At 47.7% G+C, this 27,376-nt stretch overlaps 1 long non-coding RNA gene across 2 annotated transcripts; it reads left to right on the top strand.

Annotated features, from left to right (window-relative positions):
* The first annotated feature begins 7,250 nt into the window (after nucleotides 1-7,250).
* On the top strand, nucleotides 7,251-12,171 carry LOC129736038 (uncharacterized). Of its 2 annotated transcripts, none has more exons than XR_008732199.1 (2): nucleotides 7,251-8,580; nucleotides 9,334-12,171. It is a non-coding gene; the product is annotated as an uncharacterized LOC129736038 (long non-coding RNA). The 2 variants fall into 2 exon arrangements; XR_008732200.1 differs by having other exon boundaries at nucleotides 9,347-12,171.
* Nucleotides 12,172-27,376: the final 15,205 nt, after the last annotated feature.

Raw genomic sequence — 27,376 nt, forward strand, 5'->3', positions numbered from 1 at the left:
ACAGCTTTTGTTGTCCCTTTCAGATGCCTGCCAGAGCAATGTAAGAAATACAAAATAATTCCTTTCTGGCACCTTCCCCGGTGGAGTTGTGCATGGGGTGTGTTGGAACTTTTTGTCACATGCCGGGTCCAAAATTCAGCCGTTCCCCACCTCAGCCCAGAAAGCAGGTAGAACAACTTTTGTGGTGCCTTTCAGCTACGTAACGGATCAATGTGAAAATTACCAAAAGAACTCGTTTCTGGCACTTTCCCCGGTGGAGTTGCGCATGGGGTGTGTTTCGAACTTTTTGTCACCACCCGAGTGCAAAATTCAGCGGTTCCCCACCTCAGCCCAGAAAGCAGGTAAAACAACTTTTGTCGTGCCTTTCAGCTGCCTATCTGAGCAATGTAAAAACTACCAAGACAAGTCCTGTCTGGCACCTTCCCCGGTGGAGTTGTGCATGGGCTGTGATTGGTACTTTTTGTCACATGCCGAGTCCAAAAGTCAGCGGTTCTCCATCACAGCCCAGAAAGCAGGTAGAAAAACCTTTGTGGTGCCTTTCAGCTGCGTACCGGATCAATGTACAAATTACCAAAAGAACTCCTTTATGGCACCTTCCCCGGTGGAGTTGTGCATGGGGTCTGTCTTTGGAACATTTTGTCACCAGCCGGGTCCAAAATTCAGCGGCTCCCCATCTCAGCCCAGAAAGCAGGTAGAACAACTTTTGTCGTGCCTTTCAGCTGCCTAACAAGGTAGTGTAAAAACTACCAAGACAACTCCTGTCTGGCACCTTCCCCGGAGGAGTTGTGCATGGGGTGTGTTTGGAACATTTTGTCACCAGCCCACTCCAAAATTCAACCTTTGCAAATCACATCCCAGAAATCAGGTAGAACAACTTTTATGGTGACTTTCAGGTGCCTACCAAGGTAGTGTAAAAACTACAAAAAGAACTCCATTCTGGCACCTTCTCTAGTGGAGTTGTGCATTAGGGTGTGTTTGGAACATTTTGCCACCAGCCGAGGCCAAAGGTCAGCGGTTCCCCATCTCAGCCCAGAAAGCAGGTAGAACAGCTTTTGTTGTCCCTTTCAGATGCCTGCCAGAGCAATGTAAGAAATACAAAATAATTCCTTTCTGGCACCTTCCCCGGTGGAGTTGTGCATGGGGTGTGTTGGAACTTTTTGTCACATGCCGGGTCCAAAATTCAGCCGTTCCCCACCTCAGCCCAGAAAGCAGGTAGAACAAGTTTTGTGGTGCCTTTCAGCTACGTAACGGATCAATGTGAAAATTACCAAAAGAACTCGTTTCTGGCACTTTCCCCGGTGGAGTTGCGCATGGGGTGTGTTTCGAACTTTTTGTCACCACCCGAGTGCAAAATTCAGCGGTTCCCCACCTCAGCCCAGAAAGCAGGTAAAACAACTTTTGTCATGCCTTTCAGCTGCCTATCTGAGCAATGTAAAAACTACCAAGACAAGTCCTGTCTGGCACCTTCCCCGGTGGAGTTGTGCATGGGCTGTGATTGGTATTTTTGTCACATGCCGAGTCCAAAAGTCAGCGGTTCTCCATCACAGCCCAGAAAGCAGGTAGAAAAGCCTTTGTGGTGTCTTTCAGCTGCGTACCGGATCAATGTACAAATTACCAAAAGAACTCCTTTATGGCACCTTCCCCGGTGGAGTTGTGCATGGGGTCTGTCTTTGGAACATTTTGTCACCAGCCGACTCCAAAATTCAGCGGCTCCCCATCTCAGCCCAGAAAGCAGGTAGAACAACTTTTGTCGTGCCTTTCAGCTGCCTACCTGAGCAATGTAAAAACTACCAAGACAACTCCTGTCTGGCACCTTCCCCGGAGGAGTTGTGCATGGGGTGTGTTTGGAACATTTTGTCACCAGCCCACTCCAAAATTCAACCTTTGCAAATCACATCCCAGAAATCAGGTAGAACAACTTTTATGGTGACTTTCAGGTGCCTACCAAGGTAGTGTAAAAACTACAAAAAGAACTCCATTCTGGCACCTTCTCTAGTGGAGTTGTGCATTAGGGTGTGATTGGAACTTTTTGTCACATGCCGAGTCCAAAAGTCAGCGGTTCTCCATCACAGCCCAGAAAGCAGGTAGAAAAGCCTTTGTGGTGTCTTTCAGCTGCGTACCGGATCAATGTAAAAATTACCAAAAGAACTCCTTTATGGCACCTTCCCCGGTGGAGTTGTGCATGGGGTCTGTCTTTGGAACATTTTTTCTCCAGCCGACTCCAAAATTCAGCGGCTCCCCATCTCAGCCCAGAAAGCAGGTAGAACAACTTTTGTCGTGCCTTTCAGCTGCCTATCTGAGCAATGTAAAAACTACCAAGAGAACTCCTGTCTGGCACCTTCCCCGGTGGAGTTGTGCATGGGCTGTGATTGGAACTTTTTGTCACATGCCGAGTCCAAAAGTCAGCGGTTCTCCATCACAGCCCAGAAAGCAGGTAGAAAAGCCTTTGTGGTGCCTTTCAGCTGCGTACCGGATCAATGTAAAAATTACCAAAAGAACTCGTTTCTGGCACTTTCCCCGGAGGAGTGGTGCATGGGGTGTATTTGGAAATTTTTGTCACATGCCGGGTCCAAAATTCAACAGCTCCCCATGTCTAGCCCAGAAAGCAGGTAGAACAACTTTTATGGTGCCTTTCAGCTGCCTACCAAGGTAGTGTAAAAACTACCAAAAGAACTCCATTCTGGCACCTTCTGTAGTTGAGTTGTGCATTAGGGTGTGTTTGGAACATTTTGTCACGAGCCCACTCCAAAATTCAACCTTTGCAAATCACATCCCAGAAATCAGGTAAAACAACTTTTATGGTGACTTTCAGGTGCCTACCAAGGTAGTGTAAAAACTGCCAAAAGAACTCCATTCTGGCACCTTCTCTAGTTGAGTTGTGCATTAGGGTGTGTTTGGAAGTTTTTGCCACCAGCCCACTCCAAAATTCAACCTTTACAAATCACATCCCAGAAATCAGGTAGAACAACTTTTATGGTGACTTACAGGTGCCTACCAAGGTAGTGTAAAATCTACCAAAAGAACTCCATTCTGGCACCTTCTCTAGTGGAGTTGTGCATTAGGGTGTGTTTGGAACTTTTTGTCACCAGCCGAGGCCAAAGGTCAGCCGTTCCCCATCTCAGCCCAGAAAGCAGGTAGAACAGCTTTTGTTGTCCCTTTCAGATGCCTGCCAGAGCAATGTAAGAAATACAAAATAATTCCTTTCTGGCACCTTCCCCGGTGGTGTTGTGCATGGGGTGTGTTGGAACTTTTTGTCACATGCCGGGTCCAAAATTCAGCCGTTCCCCACCTCAGCCCAGAAAGCAGGTAGAACAAGTTTTGTGGTGCCTTTCAGCTACGTAACGGATCAATGTGAAAATTACCAAAAGAACTCGTTTCTGGCACTTTCCCCGGTGGAGTTGCGCATGGGGTGTGTTTCGAACTTTTTGTCACCACCCGAGTGCAAAATTCAGCGGTTCCCCACCTCAGCCCAGAAAGCAGGTAAAACAACTTTTGTCGTGCCTTTCAGTCTACTCTCTGGGAAATGTGACGGTCATCCAGGTCTGCATTTCCACTGTTGTACCTTTGGGGCTTGGTGTGCGTGTTAAGGGTAGAGATAGACAGCACACCTGAGCCAAACGTGATCAGGCTCAAGCTAGCCCAAAGTCAGTTGGGTGCATGATAGAAGCCTCCAAGCTGGCATAGCCTGTCGGCTGCATGTCAGCTGTAAGCCTGAAGCAGGCAGGCTCAAGTGCAAGCTGACTTCTGCTGCTCTGACTACACCTTTGTCTGTCAGCACCTCCTGTCCTCTGTGAGACTTTGGAAACAACTTCTTTTTTAATCTCTCTGTGCTAAAATGCATCACGATGATTTCCAGGTGTTTCTTGGCAACTTGCCCTCTGAGTGTGATGGAGTCCTCTCTGTTTTCCTGTTTTCCTTTGGGCACTCCTTTGCAAGTTTTCTGAGCCTGCACTTTGATACATGCACCCTGCTGTGAAAAAGGCTCTTCTTCCATCTATTTCAGTAGGCTGTTTTTTTCTATGTTAATGTCACTTTTCTTTAACATCACTTTTCTTTGTTACGTGGTGATACCAAGTTCTAGATACCACACAGCGAGAGCCAATATAATGTGGTACATTTCAGTGACTGGGAGCAGCTCTGAGCCCAACCCGAGGTGTTAATCTGTAAAAACGCACCAAGAATCAAACCCGCCTTTGTGGAGAAGGCATTGCTTCCCTCCAAAGAGTGGACTGGACTTCTTTGCATTTCACAGCTGTTCTGTAGCAAGAAAAGACAAGCGTCCTTTCCCTAAAACACCGTCCCCAGGGTTTCCCTCCGTAGCTGCCAGCCCATCTCTGCAGCACTATAAATCACTGAGATGGGTTATCTGCTTCCTTCAAATGGAAAACCAATGTATTTAACCAGCCTTCTCAGCTAAATTCTAGTTTACCAGTTTTAAGAACATTCTGCCCAGCAGAATCTAGATGAAAGGTGTCTCTAGTTCATTGTCCTGTCTCCAACAGTGTCTTCGGCATTTCTGTACCATTAAGCAGAAAAGGCCTCAGTAACCTTCAGTTGATTTTTAGAGTCCCTTTTTGAAGCTGTGCAAACATTTAGCATCCACTGTGGTTTTTGTAAGTTAATGTCATTAATGCAGATTAACTACACAGCGGGTGAAGAACCCTCCTCTTCAACTACTTCTGAGTCCTCCCGGGAGCCAGAGTCTGCTACAAAGGGTGCAGTACTTAACTCGGCGCTAAGATACATCATTGCAAATGATTACAGGCTGTGCCATCTGTTCCCTTCCCACTCTTTTTCTTGAGAGGCGATGGGTATGGTGCTCTAGCTCCTGCCGTGTTTATCACACGGAGGTGCAAGGAATAGTTCACCTTTCAGGGACTGCTTTTTTTCCGTCCCAAGCTCGCTCTTAGGTCATAGATTTGAAGGTGCTGATGATGCATCTGCTTTTCCCACTACTTTCTAGCTGAGCTCGTCTGTTAAAATGGGAGTTTTGAAATAAATCTGTCCGCTTTTGTTGGCAGTGTACACACTTGCAACAGGAGTCCTTTGGGACTTCACAAAGGATTGAGGGGAACTCTGTAAATACTTTGAGTCTCCTTCCCCATCTCCTCTGCATTGTGCTCCACAGGTACACTCAGCTAGTGAGCACAGCTGTACTGGACCTAATATCTGTGGCTTGTGCTTCCTCTTCTAAAAGAGCACGGGAGAAGGACCAGATTCTGATGGGAGGAATTTTTGTTTGCAGCCCGTCTTTCTGGAAATAGGCATCTCAGAATGGAGCAGGGGGCATTTGTTACTTCTGGATTGAAGCATTTAAGCTGATGCTGAGACATTAAGGAAAAAAACTTTTCTTTCTCGATGGCTGACCATATATTTTCTGTGAGTCATCTAGTCCTTCAAATAATCTGATGACTTTCTCTGACTTTTTTTCTTTTTTTTCCTGCAAGAATGCAGACATAATACTGAGATGCTACTGTCTCAGGTGAATCCATCACTATCGTGCTGCAAGGTGCCCTAGACATTTACCACCCACTCCCATGCCACTGCAGTTGTGTCGCTGTGTGTTCTCTCTCATTCCCTCCAAGGTAAATAGATTTCTAGGTGCAATTGCTAAGGGCAAATCTTCATTCAGGCAAGGTCTCCCATGCTGTCATCTGTTCCCTTGAACTGTTTCCTGCACCTTCCAGCCAAACATATTGTTAATGTTCATTTAGTTTTCCTATCCGGTCACAGTGAGATCTCTTCCTACAAAGGTGTTAAGAGTTAATGTGGGGACAGGCCTGGCCCTGAGCTCTTGAACATCTGTGTGAAGCCCAAAGTGAAGTTGCTCTCGGGAGTCCGAGCGGCAGCTGCTTGCTCCAGCTCAGTTGCCATTACCTTGACGTCATTATATATTCATTGAAGGCATTTCAAATTGCCTGTCCTGGCAGTCTGCTCTTTGGGATGTCATACCCTGTGTCTTAACTTGCCATAATTTAGAGGTGCATTGTTACAAGCCCCCTCATTTCTCCATCCCTACGCGTTTTCAAGATGTGTTCGCAACAGAGTCTGCTTTGGCAGGAGGCAGGTGTCAGAAAGTGCAAAAGTGGTGCCTATTGGGCAGGAACTTTGTAGTACAGAGAACGAACAGAGGCTGGAAGATGTGAATGTGTTAGTTTAGAGGTTAAATTTCTTGTGGGTGATGTTTGCAGTGGTAGCGCTGTTGTGACTTTATCGGGGTACTTGTTCACTTTCTTGACTTGCAAGATCTGGCCATACGTGGGAAGTATCTCTGTTTTGCTGTGGATCGAGGTAACTGTCAAAAAAGGAGCCTCTTGTCTGTCCTCTCTGTGACGCCACAAGTTTTTTTCTGGGATCCTGGTGCTGGCTGTGGTGTGCTTTGAGGTAATTGTGCCTTTTCTGGGTAAACAAAGGGATATGGCACAAGCAGGTCAGGCCTTTCTGTAGATACTGCCAGGGGCTTATAGTAATTAATGTTTGGCTTTTGGTATCCATGGTGGCAAAGGCATTTCTAAATAATACATACTGAAGAATGGGAGCACTTTTCTTGTAATCTGCTTTGGGGTTTTATATTTAAATTTTTGAAAAATTGGAAGAATTCCTGTTTCTTTAAACAGTAGGCCTCAGGTGATCAGGTTATAGTCTGACATTGAAAGCATATTTTATAGTACCTGATAGAAATGCAATTGCTCTGTATGCTGCCAAGGGAAACATATCCAAGCACTGATACGTACTCGGTATTCCCTTTTCTTCCTAGATCTCCGTCTGCCGGTGGATGTACCTCGGAAGCGGGGGTGCTTTCTGGAGGACGAAATAAGAGAGTGAGAAGTGGGTGACAAATGTGCAGCAGCTGCCAGCTGGATTCCCCTGTCAGACTCCAGCAGCCGTGGAGCTTTGCCCACAACAGCCACTTTGGATCATTTCAGCTGTGTTTAAAAAAAAACAAAACAAACCCCAACAAAACACCAAAGACCACACACAAAAAAGCCCCAAACAAAACAACAAAAAACCAGCAAAAAAACCAGCCCCACACCACTCTATATTTTGCTTTCTTTTTAACTTGGTAGGGTATTGTTCAGTAGGCCTCTTTCATTACATTTTCTACCTGTCAAGTTATAAAGCACCGAGTGGTCAGAGTAATTAATATGAAGTAATTCCTTAGCTGTTTGTATTCTTTAGATTTGGAAAGTCTGAACTTTACAGGAACCCTTAAACACTTTCTTGAGACATCCTTACTGGGAAACAGATGGGTTTTAGTGCTCTGTTAGGAATCTGTTTCACTTATTTATTTATCTATTTAACGTTGTTGGGAGCTACAGTATGCTCGGCATAGGTGGTGGTTGGTGCTCTCGCTGTCTTTGCTTGCAGTCGTACCGTGGCCCTTTACTGGGGATCGTGTATGAAACAAAAGCATTGGAAAGTCGCAAGATTCTGGGTCTGAATGGGTCTGAGATTTCAGGAGAGCAGCTAAAGGAAAGATGAGCTAATTTTCTAAGTGATTAACCAGGAAACCTTCTTCCTTCCTGAACCAGCTCTCTGTTTCACCAGCAAGTGTATGTATGTCACAGCTGCTGATCTTTTACGTTCCTGGGGAATTCTTCTGGTTTAATAATTTCCTTTTGATGCTAATGGTATCTGTAATGATAAGTTATTTATTATTCTAGTACTCTGTTCTAATTATGTCTTGAAAATATTTTTTAAACTTTTAGAGGAAGATTGTACTTATGTTGATAGCAGATCTTAAGTTTTTAATAGCTATACATTTGTGTTCATGTTAAAATACTGTTTGAAGGATAAAGGGGGCACATCCTCTACTTGTGGTGTTCAGGAGATCCATGTGGAAGAGCACCTAAACCATCCATGTAATGGCTTCATGCGTGTTCATACGAGCCAGCCCTGAGCAAAACGCACAAGAAGGGAGCAGAGAAGCTGTCAGGACCGCCTCGGCTTGTGTAGCTCCCAGCTGTGGCCGGGATGTGCTAAGGGAGCACCGGGCAGTAAGATGAACTGAGGCGAAACCTTTCCTTACAGCTTCTGTAATAAGATCTTTCTTAACCAGTAGTAACTTCTGTAATAAGATGGTTTGTAACAAGATACTACTTTTTTAAAAATAACTTTTGTAATAAGATGTTTTGTAATAAGGTATTTTAAATAAGTAGCACCTTCTGTAATAAAGGTGTTTTTACCGATAGTCTTGTTACCGGGAGCAGGGTGGGATGTGGTTTCCCGTGTGTGCCCTGTTGTACCCCTGCCCAGGCAGGGTCGGCCTCAGGTGATCAGGTTCTAGTCTGCCGTTGGAAGCGTATTTTGTAGTGCCCGACAGAAATGCGGTTGCTCTGTACGCTGCCGAGGGAAACATACCCGAGCCCTGCTGTGTACTCAGCGTTCCCTTTTCTTCCTAGATCTCCGTCTGCTGGTGGACGCCCCTTGGAAGCGGGGGTGCTTTCTGGCGGTGACAGATGTGCAGCAGCTGCCAGCTGGCTTCCCTTGTCAGACGTGTAGCGATGTTGCAAGAAATGGAGCTTTGGCACGGCAACGGGTGTCGCATCGGTGTTCTCTCCGTGTTCTCGATGACCAGGGGTGAGTGTGTCACAGCTGGAAGAAACAGCTGCTTCCTGTTCCAGCGGTTCTCGCTGACACGTGTATCACCCAGCGGCCGCTGCCCGGCGGAGCAGTTCCCAGGCCGGCGGCCGCTCTTCCTTTGCACCCCGTCCCAGTTCCTGCGGGGCGGCTGCGGCAGCGAGGGGGGGCGCCCCGCGGGGGGGCGGTGCGCGGGGCTCGCGCTGCTGCGGACACTCCGCTCTGCTCGGCCGCGCTGCCTGCGGTGGTGGGTGCTGCCCTTGATGCTGCTGGGGGCTCTGGGCTCCGCTGGCACCTGCCTGCCTGCTGCCTGCGCGCCACCGCGGGGACTGCCTGCTGGCTTTTAACCCTTTGTTATTAGAAATACCGACTGGGGGGGGGTGTGGGTTTAAAAACAGCGACCAGACATCACCAGACCCACGCAGTTTTCTGAAGCTGCAGGAAATAACTCTGGCCCAGGATTTACAGCCCAGTTTCCACCCGCCCCGGCCCTGGGCTTCCCGGGCTGCAAGCACACGTTGCTGGGCCAAGTTGAGCTTCTCATCCACCAACACCCCACAGTCCTTCTCCTCAGGGCTGCTCTCCATCCGTTCTCTGCCCAGCCTGGTGTTGCCCCAGCCCACATGCAGAACCTTGCACTTGGTGCTTCTTTCCTACTTTCCATTAGATCTAAAGATGTGGGTGACCTCCCTTCTACGGGACATGCAGCAAGAGCACTATGTCAAATCAAGGTTCTCTCTCTTTGAGTTTCAGATTTTTTTCACAGATTGGTACTTGCGTAATGGCTGCTTAGAAAAGAAATCTTTGCCCAGAGGAGCCTGCTGTGTGGCCCAGCCCTCAACGAGGTGTTCAGGCCTGGACATAACTTTTAATACCAAAGTGCAAACCAGTTCTGTTTTGATGGAGTTCTGAGAGTTCTGACACCGTTTAGGTAACAGCATGAAATGTTGGCATGTGGCTGAACTTTGTTGATTCCATAGCTGGTAAATATTCCCTGGTCAGCCTTCCAAAAGTAATCTGCCCAGGGGGATGCAGGAGGCTCGGCAGCAAGTAAAGCAGGGCTTTGCAGGGTGGGGGGTGGTTTCTCATTGAACGTGTCCTCAGGGAGACTGACATGTTTGAAGCAAACGGGAGGCTGGTGGAATAGGTGCACACAGCCAGTGTGCGTGTTGTAAATAGATGTTATGATTGCTAGCCTTAGACTCTGTGTTAGCAATTACTATATCCAAATATAAAAAAATTGGAAAATATCAGAGCTGCACAACAAAGGACAGCCCTGGGAAGCACAAAAGCCGGGAAACAAAACCAGTGCATTTACAGGTACCTTAACTCTGCATCTTCGTGTTATATGGTTTGCTGTTAGATGCTGGCAAAACAGAGTGTATTACTTCTGGAAGAACTAAATTCTGCAGCAGAGTAATAATGGGTGCTGCTTATCGTATGGAGCCTTTCCCTCTTTGTAGACAAGTCAGCTAAGAAGTTAACTGTATTTGTGATTGCTTTTGCTAAAAATGGTCTGGCGCTGGAGGCTGTCCCAGTGTGCCTCCCCAGCCGAGGGCAGAGCCGTGTCTTTTTGCTACTCTAACGTTGTTCCTTACTTGATAATACCGCTGTAAGGGTACCCAGTAATTCACAAGTGGAGCTGCGACCCTTTGCAGCCTGGGATCAGATGAGAAGATGCCAACAAGTGATGTTGCAAGGTGGGACGAGTGCTTGCCCCTGTGTCTCTCTCACTTTCATGCACTCTTCAGCCTTTGCCCTCAAGATCGAAGTCTTTTGGCCAGGAGGCTCGGTGAGGCCGTGGCTGCTTCTGGAGTGCCTTGTGCTGCATGAAAGGGGAAGAGATGAGAAGCCCTACGCTCAGTTCCTCCTCCTCCTTGCTCATAGTTCAGGAGAGAGCGCAGAACCCAGCTGGAGTGTGTGCATCCCTGTAGGGACTCTGTAACCGTAAGGCTGGTAGACTTCAGAGCTTTGGGAGAGCAACTCTGAATTCATTGGGTCACAGATCTATACAACTTGCCACCAAAGGTACCACGTGATCAGTTTTCTATACAAAGTGTAATTTAGCTGTTAGGCAAAGCAGAAGTTCAGGTCTCCATCTCTGGGTCCTCAGTGGAGATGTACAGCAGAGATGCAGGAGCCTCCAGGCACAACAGTGAATTGTGTAAAACAACGCCAAGGATGCAATTAACTATTCAGCTGACTGCAGAGGCAGACGGGCACTGTATGCCAGCCGCTCCTCGTTATTACTCTCTGTCTGCACAGCCACCTTGAGAAGACCTTGGGACTATGTTAGCGAGAGAGCTCCTCACAGACGCTCAGCATCACCTTGCCTTGTTCATGCTGCAGTGGCTGTCGGGGCAGCAGCGGGAAACCAGCGGGCGTTGCTCCAGCACCATGGCTGAGCGCTCAGTCTCGGGCTCTTCAGATCACGCCAGAGTGAGCCAGGAGTTTAGTTGAGACTTGAGAAACGAAAGCACCTGTAGACGTGCCTCTCAGCTGGGAACCTTTAGGTGACAGCTGTGTAAACCCTCTCTCGGCTTTTTCTTGTTTCAAGCTAAGCTGTTTGGCTTTGCGTTGTGGATGAGCACTTTTACAGCCAGAAAATAACAGAGAGGTTACTTGATGCTTTCTGGATGATTGCTGTGGGCTAAATGGCATGTACTGATGGTATCAGATGCACTTTAGCCTTGTGCTCCAAACGAATCTGGGAGTAAAAACTCAACTGATAAACTACAAATGCACCGCATACTCTGGCTTTGGGTTCTTGAGTAAGTTCTTTACTTAAAAGTAAACTGAGGCTCTCTAAAGAATAATTTTGTCCACATATGTTAAAACACGATGGCACCTTCTGCCATTCCACTTTCAAGAAAGGAGCTTTTTCCTTTCCCCCTCCTCCTCCTCCTCCCCCTCCTCCTCCTCTGCGGTGCGCGGCGGGCGAGAGGCGCGGGCATCTCCTCTGCCGGGCAAGCTCAGCCGGCAGCCTCTGCACTGCGAGGCCCAGCCAACTCGGGCGAGTCGCCAGAGCCCCGGCGCGGCAAAGTCCCTTCAGTCCCTTCTGGCCACCCTGTCCGGACTGCGCGGCCGGGCTGAGGAGGGGGGCGGCTCCCCCATCTCTCCCTCCCTCCAGCTCCCGGGCAGGACGAGCAAGCCAGCACCAGTGGGAAGCGCGCGCACCATCATGTCAAAAAAAAAGAAAAATGGACTCCGAGTGCGGGGTGTTCCAAGAAAAGTGGACTTCTGATTATTTTTTCAGGGAGTACAAAGAGCGAGCTGTTTGTCTGATATGCCAGAATTCAGTGTCTGCGTTCAAGGAATACAATTTGCGTCAACACTACGAAACTCAACATAAAGATAAATATGATTCTTTGGTCGGACAAGTGAGAAAAGTTAAAATATTAAGACTGAAACATGGGTTGACAACTCAGCAAAATACTTTTGTGAAGCAAAAGCAGCTCAATATATCATCACTTTGAGCAAGCGATCAAGTTGCCAAGCTTATAGCATGCGCTGGCAGAGCATTCATAGAGGGAGAATTTGTTACGTGTTTTGGTAAAGCATTTAGAAGAAGAATTAAATTATTTAAACTAACCCTGGTACTGAATTGGAAATTATAATTGAAAACCATACCTGCATTGTGGCAAAATACGTAGATACACTATTCATGGTGGGTGGGTGGGGTTTTTTTGTTTTGAATGATCTACGCAAGTGAGTAAAGTGCTTCATATGTGAAACTGTATTAGGAGTCATCTGAAAATACTGAGGAAAAATAAAATATTGTGGAGGCAATATTGAGGCAAAACCCATCACTCGGATGCCTGGAAAAGGCAAGAGCACGCCTGCAGTCCAGGCAGTGAGGCTGTAAAGAGGCTGTGTAAGGGCACTGGTGATGACTAATACGTTGTCCTCTCTAGATGCAGACTTGTGTGGTTTGCAGCAAAACAAAACAGCACGTCAGCACAGGATACGGATGCATTTCCACAAGTCATGACAAAACGAGCTGGTTTGCCTTTACAATTCATTTATCAAAGCCGCGGGGGTCCCGGTCCCGGTCCGAGCCCCGTGGTTCCCGGTCCCGGCCCGGTCCGAGCCGCAAGGGTCACCATCCCGGGGTTCCCGGTCCCAGTCTAGGTCTCGAGCCCTAGTCCGGTGAGTCCCGGTCCGAGCCCGGGGGTCCTTGTCCCGCTCCCGGTCCCGAGCCACAGGGGTCCCGGTCCTGGGGGTCGCGGTCCTGGTCCAAGCCGCGGGGGTCCCGGTCCCGGTCGTCCAAATCCCGAGCCATGGGTGTCCCAGTCCCAGTTCCAGTCCCGAGCTGCGGGGGTCCCGGTCCTGGTCCCGACCTCAGAGCCTCGTCCCGGTCGCGGTCCCGAGCCGTGGGGGCGCCGGTCCCGGCGATCCCGGTCCCTGTCCCGGTCCCCAGCCGCGGGGGTTCCAGTCCCTGTCCCAAGCTGCGGGGGTCCTGGTCCCGGTCATCCCGGTCCCGGCGGTCCTGGTTTCAGGCCCGGCCTGAGCTACAGGGGCGCCTGTCCTGGCTGTCCCGGTCCCTGTCCCGGTCCGAGCCGCGGGGGTCCCGGGCCCAGACATCTCGGTCCAGGTCCCGAGCCGCGGGGGGCGCCAGACCCGGCTGTCCCGGTCCCCGTCCCGATCCGAGCCGCAGGGGTCCCGGTGGTCCTGGTTTCGGAACCAGCCTGAGCCCTGGGGGTGCCGGTCCCGGACCCGGTCCCGAGCCACATGGGTCACGGTTCCGGGGGTCCCGGTCCAGGTCACAAGCCGCAGGGGTCCCGGCCACGGGGGTTTCGGTCCCGGTTCGAGCCGTCAGCCGCAGGGGTCACGGTCCCAGGGCTCCAGGTCTTGGTCTCGCTGCGAGACGCAGAGGGTCCTGAGCCGCAGGGGGTCCCAGTCCTGGTCCCTGATCCAAGCCGCGGGGGTCCCTGTTCCGGCCGTCCCAGTCCTGGTCCCCGTTCGAGCCGCGGGGGTCCCAGTCCTGGTCCCTGATCCAAGCCGTGGGGGTCCTGGCCCAGGGATCCCGGTCCTGGTCCCAAGCTGCGGGGGTCCTGGCCCCGGAGATCTTAGACCTGGTCCCGGTCCGAGCTGCGGGGGTCCCGGTCCCGAGGGTCCCGGTGCCGGTCTCTAGCCGCGGGGGTCAAGGTCCCAGGGGTGCCGGTCCCAGTCTTGAACCGCTAGGGTCCGTGTCCCCGGGGTCCCGGTCCCGAGCCACGGGGGTCCGGGACCCGGTTCAGTCCTCAGCCGCCAGGGTCACGGGTCCCAGTGGTCCAAGTCCCAGTCCTGAGCTGCGAGAATCCCGGTCCCAGTCCCGGTCCCGGTCCCTGTCCGAACCGTGGGGGTCCCAGTCCCGGGGGTCCGGGTCCCGGTCTCGGTCCCCAGCTGCGGGGGTCCCGGTCCCGGGGTCTTGGCCCCAGTCCCGGTCTGAGCCGCGGGGATAACTGTCCCTGTCCCGGTCCCGAGCCGCGAGGGTCTTGGTCCCGGGTGTGGCGAATGAAGAGACGGGACGCCGCTTGATGCAAGCAAGTGTCCATTTATTAGTGATTTTCTTACAATTATATATGTTTCTACCTTCTACATATTACACACTGATTTAACCAATCTTAAGCGTAAAAAACACTGATTGGTTAATATTTAAGGCACACCGTTAGAACAATAGGTACTTACTAGTTTATCTTGACATAGCAATAATTTCTATTCCAAAGTTGGGGAGTTTCTTTCTACGCGGCTTTCTTGATTACATATTGGCGCCATCCGTTCCCTTATCTGGCTACTCGTTTCTCTGTCCGTCTGCTTGCCTCCTCAACTGTGACGGCTCAGGGGTCTGCAGTTAGCTTGTTCCTTTGCTCCCAGGGCTTGTGCCCTACAAGTTCTAACAAGTCTCTGTTCATCAGGCTATCAGTACTTGGACTCTTGTCCTTGAGGCCTTGTCCTACATCTCCCCCTTCCTGTTGCACAAAAAGAACCCCTGAAATCGAACAAAAACAAGGCACAAGTAGTAGAACAAATAAAAAAACAACTAAGACATATTATCAATGTCAAAATAACCCACTGTCTTTGTTCCGTACAATTTTACAATTTCCCCTTTTTGTTTTTGAACAGCTAGTACCAGGTTTGCCATGTTCTGCAGGGCCCTTGCAAACATGACAGCAACCAAGGTAATAGCAAACAAACAATACTGCCAATTGAGTGAATGGATGCCAAAAAAGGCTGAAATTTTCTCAGATTTTGATAAAATGTTGCTGCAATGGGGCGCCTAAAATCCACGCAGCACATACCATCAAAATCCTCACAGCCATGTCCTTGAACCAACAACAAAAAGCAGTGGCAATTTTGACTCGCATTCTTAACTGCCTACCAAACAAGGTGATTTAACTCTTTAATGCTTTCCCTGCTGTTACTCTGGATAAGAGAAGAACCGCTGCGACACGTTCCCATCATAGCCTCCTACTACATTAGCATCTACAGAAAGACAATTATCGACATTCAAAGTGTAAACAATATCAGCTTCTTTTGGATTATACATAGGTGGAAGGGCACACCAAACAAGAACTGGTTCAGTCAAAAAGTTCGAAACATCGCATGCCTTCTCTGAACATACCTCGGGGTCATTCCCTTCATTCCTTCTCTTTTTTTATGCAAAGAGAGACACTTTTACCATAATAGAGAAGCCCCTATTTACATCTCTGAGCCCGGACACAAACCGCAGCTGTATGCTCCACCAGGCTCCGGGCAGAAATCGTTCATGTAGTTACATAGCTATGTATCTCTACAAGTATGCAGACACCTATTAGACACTAGATAACCATGTTTATCTTTCCTAGTCTCCTTCACAATACCCAGCTGTTCTCTCATCTCTTGTTAGGTCAAATATTCTCCAGCTTCCTCTCCTACATCTCTCTTCAGACATTCTCTATCCTCCTCTTTTTTGCTTGTTAATTGTGACAAGGCAAAGGGTGTGTGTAGCTGGGTGACCACGACCTGCTTTAAGTTACAATCAACTAAACACTGAATACAGAAGAAAAAAGCATGGGAGACATAAGGCAAACATCAATAAGGTGGTTAAAGATAATTATAATTAATCCTGTAATACTTTTGAGTCAGGGCCCAAAGTTTCCCAGCCGTGAGAAGAGACCAAAGGCCTCCAGCCCCTGGCTCTGCTGCAGATCTTTGTTTTAAGGCTTTTGAGTTTTGTATACTTTTGTGAATTAATTCACAGTGGTCACTCAGATTCACGTAACACATCCTATCAAAGTCTTCACACTTGTGTCCCTGTGCTAATAATAAAAATCAATAGCAACTCGGTTCTGTAGCAACATATGATGGACAGAATCAACATCTGTTAATAAGCCAGGAAAAAAAATAGTATTTGTAGTATTACTTTGTTTAGCAAGCTAGCAGCCTAATTTACTAAGCAAGTTAAGAGCGTGTACTATTCTTACAGAAGAGATTAGAGAAGCAAAAATGTGTTATGCTGCATTCCAGAACTCAGCCTGAGAATTACAGTCCGCTGTGAGTTCTGCGTTACAATCATTTGACACATGTTGGGGTTGCGATTGTGAAAGTTGCCCGTTTACAATTTTCATTGACATTATCACAGCTAGTTGTTTTAAAAGCAACCCTTGAGCTTCCTGATGTTCGACTTGTTGCAAAATATTCTGAAGCCAATCAATCAAGTTAGTATTAAAGTTAGTGACTCTCTAGGACCCTGCAAGACTGTGGCAAGACTCCCGCATCCTGACTGCCTTAATAGCCATTCCTTCATTTGCAAACAGCTGTCCCTGGGATACCTTGCCTGACTCACAGAATCAGCACAGTTAATTGCTCCAGCCAACTGCTCATAGTTAACAGCAATTCCCCGATTAAGGTTTTCAGTCAAGGCCACTACACATAGCTCACAAAAATCAGATAACCACATCATATACTGTATCAGTTAGTACCATACAAAGCAATGACTTCCAATCATGCAGTGTGAGTGTATAAGGCTCTGCCATCGCTTCAAGAAGGGACATAGCAAATGTATTATGAATCCTCCCTTCCCGCACTGCTTTGCTTAACTCTTTAACAGCCTCGTATTGCACAGGCTGCCACTCTGCAGGTTGATTTGTCTGACAAAATACTGAACATGCCATAGCGACTCCCAAAACCCATCACTGAAGTGTTTCCCACTTGCATTCCTGCCACCAATCCCTCAGACTCCCTTTCACCCTCCCCAAAAATACAATCAATGCATCAGGAGAGACAAGGGGGTGGGGGAAAGGTCTAGCTCCTTTTCCAGATCTACAGGACCTGGATCAAAAGGTTTCTCAGGGTCAATAAAATCATTGTCCGAGTTGTCCTGTTCCCGTGCTTGGTCCTGTGTTGTGAGGGTCGCTGCAATCAGTGACAGAAGCTTTGGGGGCAGAGGAGGTGTGGACGGAATCGCCATCGCTGACAGTGTCTTGAGAAGAGTCGCGCTGTCGGTGGAATTTACAGCTTCCTCTGGTTTAGCACCGTTAGTAGAATTAGTCCACACTTGGCAAAGAGTGCGACGAGCGAGGGGAAGCATGTGGCCGACTCAATGTGAGTGATAGAGCAAGCTTCAATTTATTATGGCGCGATTATGTCTTATATACAGTTCCAGTTAATTATGCCTCCAAATCATCTGCTGATTGGCTAAGCTCTAAAGGATTACATTTTCATACATCCTCCTATTTGCGGTTTCTGCGGATAGCTAACTACATATATTTTTTTTTCTCTCTTATCTATGTGAATTCCTCAAAGTTATTTACAAGGTCAGCATAACCTTATCTCTCTTCCCTTATTAGCAAGCCTGGTAATTCTCCATTTTTAGCAAGCCTGGTAATTTTCCATTTCTAGCAAGTCTGGTAATTTCTCGCTGCGGCCTAGCTTGGTTCACTCCAGACTTATGTCAAAAAGCTGTATCACACAGTCCTTCTATGGAACCGTGGCCGTTCTCTTTCGTCCATTCTGCAACAATTCCCCCTTTTTCTTTTTGGACAAGGAAAACTGGTCCAGTTACACGCTCAAATAATTTTCGAATACAAGAGAGAGCACAGCTTAAACATATAAATCCAATGATAACAATTATTACTATAAGCAACACACTTTGCAACAGTCTTTTTAACCAGCCTCCTATCCCAAGCCAGTTTGTTAAGCTTTCAAGGCCAAAAAATCCAACATCTTGTTGAATTTTTTGAGAATGTTCCATCAATTGTTTGATTTCTTTATGTATGGAGCTTGAATTATCTTCAAGGTCCATACAACACATGCCTTCAAAATCTTCACAGCCATGTCCACGTGCTAATAGTAAAAAGTCAATGGCCATGCGGTTTTGCAAAACAGCATGTTGAACAAAAGTTAAACTATCAGCTAGGTCTGATAAAACTCTGCTGGTGAGGTTGGCTTGTTTAACCACCCAACAAGACAGCTTTTCTAAATTTTTGTGGGCCCGAGCAGCAGCGGCACCTGGGATAAATAACGAAGCAAAAAATACCTCCCATTTGTTCCAAAGTTGAACGTTATCATCACAGGTGTTACCAAGGATCTGGGAAGTGTCTCTTCTCCATCTCACTGGATTTGATTTGTTAGGATGAATATGTGGTAAGGCTAAACTCAGACGACCGATGGTACATGGACCACCTACAGGCATTGAGGGTATTCCATTCCATGCTCTATTACCACAAATAAAAAACAAACCAGGGGGTAATTTCCTAGGATATAATACTCCAGGTGCAGGATTAGACAGATTTCGACTGGTATGGTTACACCAAACACTCCAATTAAACTGATTCTTAATTGGATATACGGGAGTGATAGCAGTTGTACTACAAGGCATGTTAGAGGCTTCACCAGCACAAGGGTACCGGGAAGAATTCAAATATACACAATAAGAGGCATTTAGTGAATCGACTAGTTCGATTTCTTGAGGGCTAGGACCAATAGGGAGTTTGTCATCTCAGTTATCAAATTTTTCAAAAAAGCTGCTCATATTATTACCTCGAGCCAATATGGTAACTTTTGGCATCTGGTTAAGAGACTGGTTAAGGGCGATCCAATCTGAGTCATTTAACGGCACACCTACTAAACAAGTTAAAAAGGGTACGCTAGGGGTTGACAAACTTGCACAAAACGTGGTTGTGTTAATAGCTCTACTTAAAGTTACCCATACATTTTCTTGCAAATCAAACAATGATTTAGGCACAAAAGCTACAACTACGACAACAAAATTAATTAACACAACAATTCTCAACATTATGCTTAAAATATAGCTAAAACAATATTAATAAATCAATCACAAGTTGACATTGGTTACTGGAGCATCACTCACTGCTGCTTTGGTCCATTTTGCTGGGATCCACTGCGGCCCTGTGGGGGTAAGTACACACATATAACCTCTTCCAGCATACTTTACTTCTGCTCGCCCTTTCCACAAACCAGTTGAAAGATCCCTGTACATAACAAACATTGGAACATCATCTTTACATGTTTTAAGATACCCATGTAACCATGCAGGTGATTCTTGCTGTTCTGCAAATATACATAGATGATTCAACACAAAAAGAACTTTAGCAAGTCTCTCTTGTACATCTGTAATCTTCTCAAACTTTTGTAAATATTGCTTTAATGTCTGATGTGTTCTTTCAGTGATTGCTTGTCCCGTGGGAGAGTGAGAAATACCTGTAATATGTCGCACTCCCCATGCTTGACAAAAACGTCTCATTTTTTCACTGGCATAAGCAGGGCCATTATCAGTCTTTATTGTCTGTGGCACCCCCATGACAGCAAAACAACTTGTTAAATGCCTTATTACATGGAGTGCTCGTTCCCCTGTTTGTGCTGTAGCCCATACAAATTTACTATATGTATCAATTGTAACGTGTACATATTTTAATCTGCCAAATTCAGCAACGTGAGTGACATCCATTTGCCACAACTCTCTGGCTTTAAGTCCTCTGGGGTTCACTCCGATACCTAGTCCCGGTCCATGATGACTGCATGTAGGACAAGCTCGTACAATTCCTCTAGCTTCTTCCATTGTAATGTCAAATTGTCGATGCAGTCCCCGCGCGTTTTGGTGAAATGTGTTGTGTGATTCTTGTGCTTTAACAAACTCGCTTAGTGGAGCTGCTACAGACACGAGCTGGTCAGCGCGCGCATTCCCTTCCCCCAAACCTTCAGACCATTTATGACTTCTAATATGTATAACGCAGTAGGGTTGCGTGCGCTGCTGTATCGCTGACAACAGTTGCCTAAGGAGTTCAAACAGCCGTTGACTTTGCACTTCTTTAAGGCGAGCATCTTCAATTCGGCTTACGATTCCAGCAACATACATCAAGTCCGTTACAATATTTAACCTCGCATGTATCCATTGGGTACATACCCATACAACAGCAGCTAGCTCTAAAGTTTGTAACGAATCTCCTGCTTTCGCAGGAAGGATTTGGTGGTGCCATTGATTGTTCTCGTGCCATGTTGCTGCTGCTTTTCTTGAGCGTTTCCCTGCATCCGTCTAAACTGTGATAGCATCCGCTAAGGGTCGCTCACTTCGTTTCGGACGCTTTAACCAGTCATAATTACTAATCCATTTTAATATAGGTGCTTTTAAAGGCTCAACTTTAATCTCCAGAGCTTCACTTAATAAACTTAACTGTAAAGCTGATGAATTCTGCAACCACCACTCCAAGTCTTCTCTGCGTATTGGTAGATACACGACATTTGGCTCCATTCCGGTAATTTGTAAAATTCGCGTTCTTCCTTTTCGAATGATTTCTGCCAAATTTTGCGTTTTTTCTTGGATGGTAGTCTTTGGTTGCATTTTGGTAAAGATCCACTCTAATACTCTCACAGTCTCCCCCTTTTTCTTTTTGCACCGTGTAAGTGCACCAGTAAAGTGTGAGGGACCATTTAACACAGTGAGGTCTACAGGAAGATTAGCGTCAATTCGATCTACTGCACGCTCTACAACCCGCTCACTGAGTTGTTGAATCATAACTTGTTGATCCTTAGAAACAATAACAGGATTAGATGGATCTGTTCCTTTTAATAAAGGTCGTAACACGTCTAGTTCATCATTGGTGATGCCTGCTACTGGGCGTAGCCATTGGAGGTCACCCAATAACTTTTGAGCATCATTGAGGGTATGCAGATCTTTACAAATGGTAAATTTTTGTGGACTCACTTGTGACTGAGTAATATTCCAGCCAAGATATTTCCATGCGGGTGAACGCTGGACCTTTTCAGTTGCTATGACGAGATTTTGCGTCTCTAACTGTCGCTGTAAAAAGGTCTCCTGTTGTTCAGTGAAAGGCTGTTTTTGAGCAAATAGAATATCATCCATATAATGGTAAATAATAACATGAGGCCATGCTTTTCGAATAGGTTGGAGAGCAGCATCAACAAATAGCTGACACAGGGTAGGGCTATTTTTCATGCCTTGTGGTAACACAGTCCATTCAAATCGCTGGTCAGGTCCCTCTCTGTTAACCGATGGCAATGTAAATGCAAATCGTTGAGTGTCATTGGGGTGTAGCTGAATTGTAAAAAAGCAGTCTTTTAAGTCAATTATTAATAAATGCCATTCGGTGGGCAACATAGCAGGATTAGGAAGACCCGGTTGTAAGGCTCCCATTGCTTGCATTTGTTGATTCACTGCTCGTAGATCATGTAAAAGCCGATATTTTCCTGATTTTTTCTGGATTACAAATATCGGTGTATTCCAAGGACTGGTTGACGGTTTAAGATGACCTTGTGTTAACTGGTGTTGAACTAGCAAATGTGCTTGTTGCAGACTTTCCTTTTTCAACGGCCACTGTCCGATCCAAACAGGCTCTTCTGTTAGCCATTTCATGGAATCGGGAAAGTCCAATTGACAGTGACCGTTCCTAAAAAGTTGAATTTGTAGTAAGTAGTACTCCTAATTGATTCAACACATCTCTTCCCATGAGTGCATTCACTCCACTAGGTAAGGGCATAACAGTAACATGTAGTATCACTGTTTTTCCATCTATGATGATTTGTATTCTTTGTTGACTGCGCTGAACAGGCGCTATTCCCCCTACTCGTTCAAGTCCTCCAGGGACGTGTTGCAGTGGCCAATAAGAAGGCCACTGACCACGTGCGATGATTGTGATATCGGCACCAGTGTCCCAAAGTGCTGTCATGTGTTTTTTATCAGTCCCATGTACAAGAATAATTTGGGCGAGTGGTCGTCGGTTCATAGGTACAGTCAACATCGCTAAGCCTCCTGTGGATCCAAAACCATCTGTCCCACGATCGTGATTGGAGACTGCAGACATTTGCTGAGTTAAGTGTTGGAGTGGTATTAATTGAGCAATGCGACTACCTTTAGGAATATATAGGTGGAAAACTTGTTTGAACAATTATAAAAATTTCTCCTTTATAGTCACAATCAATAAGTCCTGGTAAAACAAAAAGTCCCTTGAGGCCACTGGAAGAACGACCCAGCAGCAAAGCTCCATGAGGTTGTCCGTTTATCATTATAGGTCCTTTGATTCCTGTGGCAACTTTCTGTGGACGATTATCAAGTAGAGTAATGTCTATTGCTGTTGCCAGATCCAATCCGAGGCTCCCTCGGGTTGCTGGTCGTAAATTTGTGGCTGGTTGAAGGCGGGAGGTGTTGCTTGTTGGTTGGGGAGCTGGCTGGGGACAGTCATCGGCATGCAGGTTGCTGGAGCCGCTATTGGGGTCGGCGCGCCGCGACTCCTGGCGCTCCACTTCCCGTTTCCCGAACGCCGGCAAGCTGCGGTATTATGATTATTTATTTGACAGTTTTGGCACCATACTTGGCGTTCTCGACACTGCCAGTGCGTATGACCTGAACGTCCACAACGAAAACATATATAGTCCCTTCGATGGTGTATTCTGTCTCGACGTTCATCCGGAGGTTTCAGTGGAGCGAGGGCTGCAAATGTTTGCTGCTGAGCCTTAACTAATTTGTCCCCTACCTCTCTAAGCGCTTCAACTAACAGAGCTTGGGGTCCTACAGGAACTCTGCTCATTCGCTCTAACATGGTTTCAATAGAGGCATCCAGAGGAAGAGTAACTAAAATGCCTTTTGTATAAGAGTTACAATTTTCCAGCACATATTGTCTTAACAAAGGTCCTTTCATAAAGTCAGCCATATCTGCACGATTAATAGCATCTGTAACCCTATCTACAAAAGAGGCAAAAGATTCATCCCTTCCTTGTTTGACTGACATATATGAGGGCGTAGCTTGTGTAGTTTTTAAATGATCATTCGGTGCACGAGGCATATGTACAGACAGTTCACAAAGTTTCTGCCAATGGGCTTGCCATAACAACTGTTGTGATTGTTTCAAAATGAGTCTCATTATATTTTTAATGTCTTCTGGACAAAGCATTCCGCTACTCCAAATATAGTTTAACATTTGCCTTGCAGGTTCGCCATGTAAACCTGACTCATTAACTGTACTCCGTAACTGATTTAATATTTTCCAAAGTATGATGTTCTCCTGTCACTACTCCTGCATTATCAACAGTGTAAATTACTGGATAGGCTTGATGATTAATTTGAGCTACGACATCAAAGTCTTTTTGTTCCATCGCTTCTCGGACTATTTTGTCCCAACCGACTCGAATTAGTCGTGGCTGCGGGTGAAGGCAAGGCGGTTTAAAAGTTTTATTAGCTGAATCAGTTTTTAACTTCCCATCGTCTGCCCCCTCATTTTTGTCACTTGTCTCCTCCTCATTTTCACTTTCTTGTGATTCTCCCTGCACCTCCTCTTGAGGTGGTGCCGAGGGACAAGCTTTTTCTTCCGGAGGAGGAGGGGGAGGAGGATGGTCTGAGGGTCGGCGAACAACAGGAACAGGGATTCCCGAGGCAGGGGGGGTAGAAAAATCACCTCCTGCCGTAAGACGCCCAGCAGCCGGGTCAGACCGTTCGAGTCGGCTGGAAGCAGCTGCTGCCATTTGTTTTTCAACTTTATATCTTTTTAAACAATTAATAACTTCTCTCCAAGGTTTCATTAATTTCTTAGCAGCTTTATCATCATCAATTACTGAATCCCATAAACAATCCCCATAATTACGCCATTCTTCTACTTCAAACATATGCTCAGGATCTGCAAAATATGCTTTTGCTCTACCTAATGCAATTAACGCGGCCAGATCTTTTAAAAGGCCTACTCCCCGCTTTTCTAAAAAGCATTGTAAAAGAGCGAGTGCTACCTCTTTTTCCATAGCGCGCTTTAAACAGTTCTTTTCCTTGATTAAGATGCAGCCTTTTCCCTGGGTAGTCACTCACGGACGGCGAACCTTTCCTTGATTAACGTTTGTTCAAGCACGGATCGGGTACGATGCCAGCATCAGTCGATCTTTGCTCCCTGGTCGCTGCTACCAGTGCTTCTCCGTCCTCACTGTCCGGTGAAGAACAGGGATTGGGGGTCTCTGTTCGGGCGCCACTTGCGACAAGCGAGGGGAAGCATGCGGCTGACTCAATGTGAGTGATAGAGCAAGCTTCAATTTATTATATGTCTTATATACAGTTCCAGTTAATTATGCCTCCAAATCATCTGCTGATTGGCTAAGCTCTAAAGGATTACAATTTCATACGTCCTCCTATTTGCTGTTTCTGCGGATAGCTAACTACATATATTTTTTTTTCTCTCTTATCTATGTGAATTCCTCAAAGTTATTTACAAGGTCAGCATAACCTTATCTCTCTTCCCTTATTAGCAAGCCTGGTAATTCTCCATTTTTAGCAAGCCTGGTAATTTTCCTTTTCTAGCAAGTCTGGTAATTTCTCGCTGCGGCCTAGCTTGGTTCACTCCAGACTTATGTCAAAAAGCTGTATCACACAGTCCTTCTATGGAACCGTGGCCGTTCTCTTTCGTCCATTCTGCAACAAAAGAGTAGTCAGAATTTGCCACCAAGGTGCTAAATGCATTCCTGACACGGAGTTCCCCTCTGCGGCAGCATCATACAATTGTCAGCTGACCGCTTTAATTTCTTTCAAAGTCTCTAAAGTTTCTTGACTGCTCGCCTGTCTCAATGAGTACAGGTTTCTAAAGCTTCTTAAAATTTCTGCAAATATTTAAACTCTCTAAGGTTTCTTGGCTGCTCACCTGTCTCGATGCATACAGGCGTTATCCTCGGGGTTTAGGTTGTCCGCCTGGTCCAGACAGCAAGACGATCGTTCAGCCAAGCCGTCTCCTCCGGAACGCAGCCCTATTCCACGAGCTGTCTTTTTTCCGTCCTTATTCTTCCAAGGCTTCGGAACACCACCATAGAGGTCACCATTTGAGGAGACTGAGGCACGGACTCCCTGATCTGACTAGAAGACCCTTTATGAGTCCATATACGTCTCTTTCTGGGGACGAAGCCTGATTCCCCGTTACAGATTTCCCACAGCTCACCTCTCAACTCCGGAGGGATTTATGGCCAGCCGGCTCCTGCTTCCTTTCAGCAGATCATTCAAAGTTCTGTGGGATTCGCTGCTTGTCGCTCAGATAGGCGATTAGAGAGCCCTTCACGTTAGATCCTTAAACGTATCACGTCGGGGTCACCAATATGCGGCGAATGAAGAGACGGGACGCCGCTTGATGCAAGCAAGTGTCCATTTATTAGTGATTTTCTCACAATTATATATGTTTCTACCTTCTACATATTACACACTGATTGGTTAAATCTTAAGCGTAAAAAACACTGATTGGTTAATATTTAAGGCACACCGTTTGAACAATAGGTACTCACTAGTTTATCTTGACATAGCAATAATTTCTATTCCAAGGTTAGGGAGTTTCTTTCTACGCGGCTTTCTTGATTACATATTGGCGCCATCCGTTCCCTTATCTGGCTACTCGTTTCTCTGTCCGTCTGCTTGCCTCCTCAACTGTAGCGGCTCAGGGGTCTGCTGTTAGCTTGTTCCTTTGCTCCCAGGGCTTGTGTCCTACAAGTTCTAACAAGTCTCTATTCATCAGGCTATCAGTATTTGGACTCTTGTCCTTGAGGCCTTGTCCTACACCCAGGAGTCCCGGTCCCGGTCCCTGGTCCGAGCTGCGGGGTTTCCGATCCCGGGAGTCTTGGTCCCTGTTCCGGTCCCAAGCTGCGAGCTTCACGGTCCGGGGGGTCCTTGTCCCGGTCCAGGTCCCGAGCCGCGGGGGTTCCGGTCCTTGGGGTCCCGGTCCAGGTCCCGAGCCGCAGGGGTCCCGGTCCGCGGGGTCTGGAGGTCCCCGTTCTGAGCCACGGGGGTCCCAGTCCTCGGGGTCCCCGTCCCAGCCCGAGCCGCAGGGGTCCTGGGCCCAGCAATCTCGGTCCCGGTCCCGAGCCGTGGGGGTGCCAGTCCCGGCTGTCCCAATCGTCTCCATCCCGGTCCGAGACGCAGGACTCCCGGTCCGCAGCCGCGGTGGACACGGCCCCGGTCATCCCGGTCCCAGCGGTCCTGGTTTTGGGCCCGGCCTGAGCCACGGGGGTCCCGGTCCCGGGAGTCCCGGTCCCGGTCCCTGGTCCGAGCCGCGGTATTTCCGGTCACCGGGAGTCTCTTTTCCGGGACCGAGCCGCGGGGGTCTCGGTTCCGAGGTTCCTGGTCTCGGTCCCTAGCTGCGAGCGTCACCGTCCTGGGGGTCCCCGTCCCGGTCCCGAGCTGTGGGGGTCCCGAGCCCCGGGGTCCCGTTCGCGGTCCCGAGCCACGGGGGTCCCAGTCCCCTGGGTCCCGGTCCCTGTCCCGAGCCACGTGGGTCCCGGTCGCGGTCCCGAGCCGTGGGGGTCCTGGTCCCTGGGGTCTAGGTCCCGGGCGGGTGCAGTACCCACCTTTGGTCAGGAGGTGGCAGCATGTCCCCACCAGCCCTGTGCTGAGCACAGGCCGGGCGAGCACTGGGCCGGGTCTCAGCCCAGTTTACACCACCGGGCACCCGGGAGTGCTCGCTGCGGCTGCGGGGTTCCCTGCGCTCTGCCCTTTGCCCACTCGCAGCCCGGCATTCACACTCATTGCCTCCGTATGCAAAAGCATCTACGTGCCTCAAGCATTTCAGTCCTTTGCGTATGATGCGCTCTGTTTCGCTGTGGGAAACGGGTGCATTTCCTCTGTTTGCATTTGGAAGCAGCTGTTAGTAACAGCACGTTTAAAACAGTTTTTCAAAAATAGCAGAGACTTTGCAAAACTGCACTTTCTGAGTAGGGAAAAACAAGCGGTGTAAATATGTGGCTTAGGAAAAGCTCACACTAGGTTTCCCGTTGCACAACTAAGCATTAACGAGCTCTTGTGTTCATAGCCCCTCCCTATGATGGGAAAGAGAGCTGTTACCTCAAGAATTCCTTCCTGTCTCATTGCGCGGTGGAGTTGTGCATGGGGTCTGTCTTTGGAACATTTTGTCACCAGCCGACTCCAAAATTCAGCGGCTCCCCATCTCAGCCCAGAAAGCAGGTAGAACAACTTTTGTCGTGCCTTTCAGCTGCCTACCTGAGCAATGTAAAAACTACCAAGACAACTCCTGTCTGGCACCTTCCCTGGTGGAGTTGTGCATGGGCTGTGATTGGAGCTTTTTGTCACATGCCGAGTCCTAAAGTCACCGGTACCCCACCTCAGCCCAGAAAGCAGGTAGAAAAACCTTTGTGGTGTCTTTCAGCTGTCTACCAGGGTAGTGTAAAAACTACAAAGAGAACTCGTTTCTGGCACTTTCCCCGATGGAGTTGTGCGTGGGGTGTGTTTGGAACATTTTGTCACCAGCCGAGTCCAAAATTCAACAGTTCCCCATGTCTAGCCCAGAAAGCAGGTAGAACAACTTTTATAGTGCCTTTCAGCTGCCTACCAAGG

This window comes from Falco cherrug, chromosome 4 (assembly GCF_023634085.1).
Source record: "Falco cherrug isolate bFalChe1 chromosome 4, bFalChe1.pri, whole genome shotgun sequence".
In the NCBI taxonomy this organism is placed as follows: Eukaryota; Metazoa; Chordata; class Aves; order Falconiformes; family Falconidae; genus Falco; species Falco cherrug.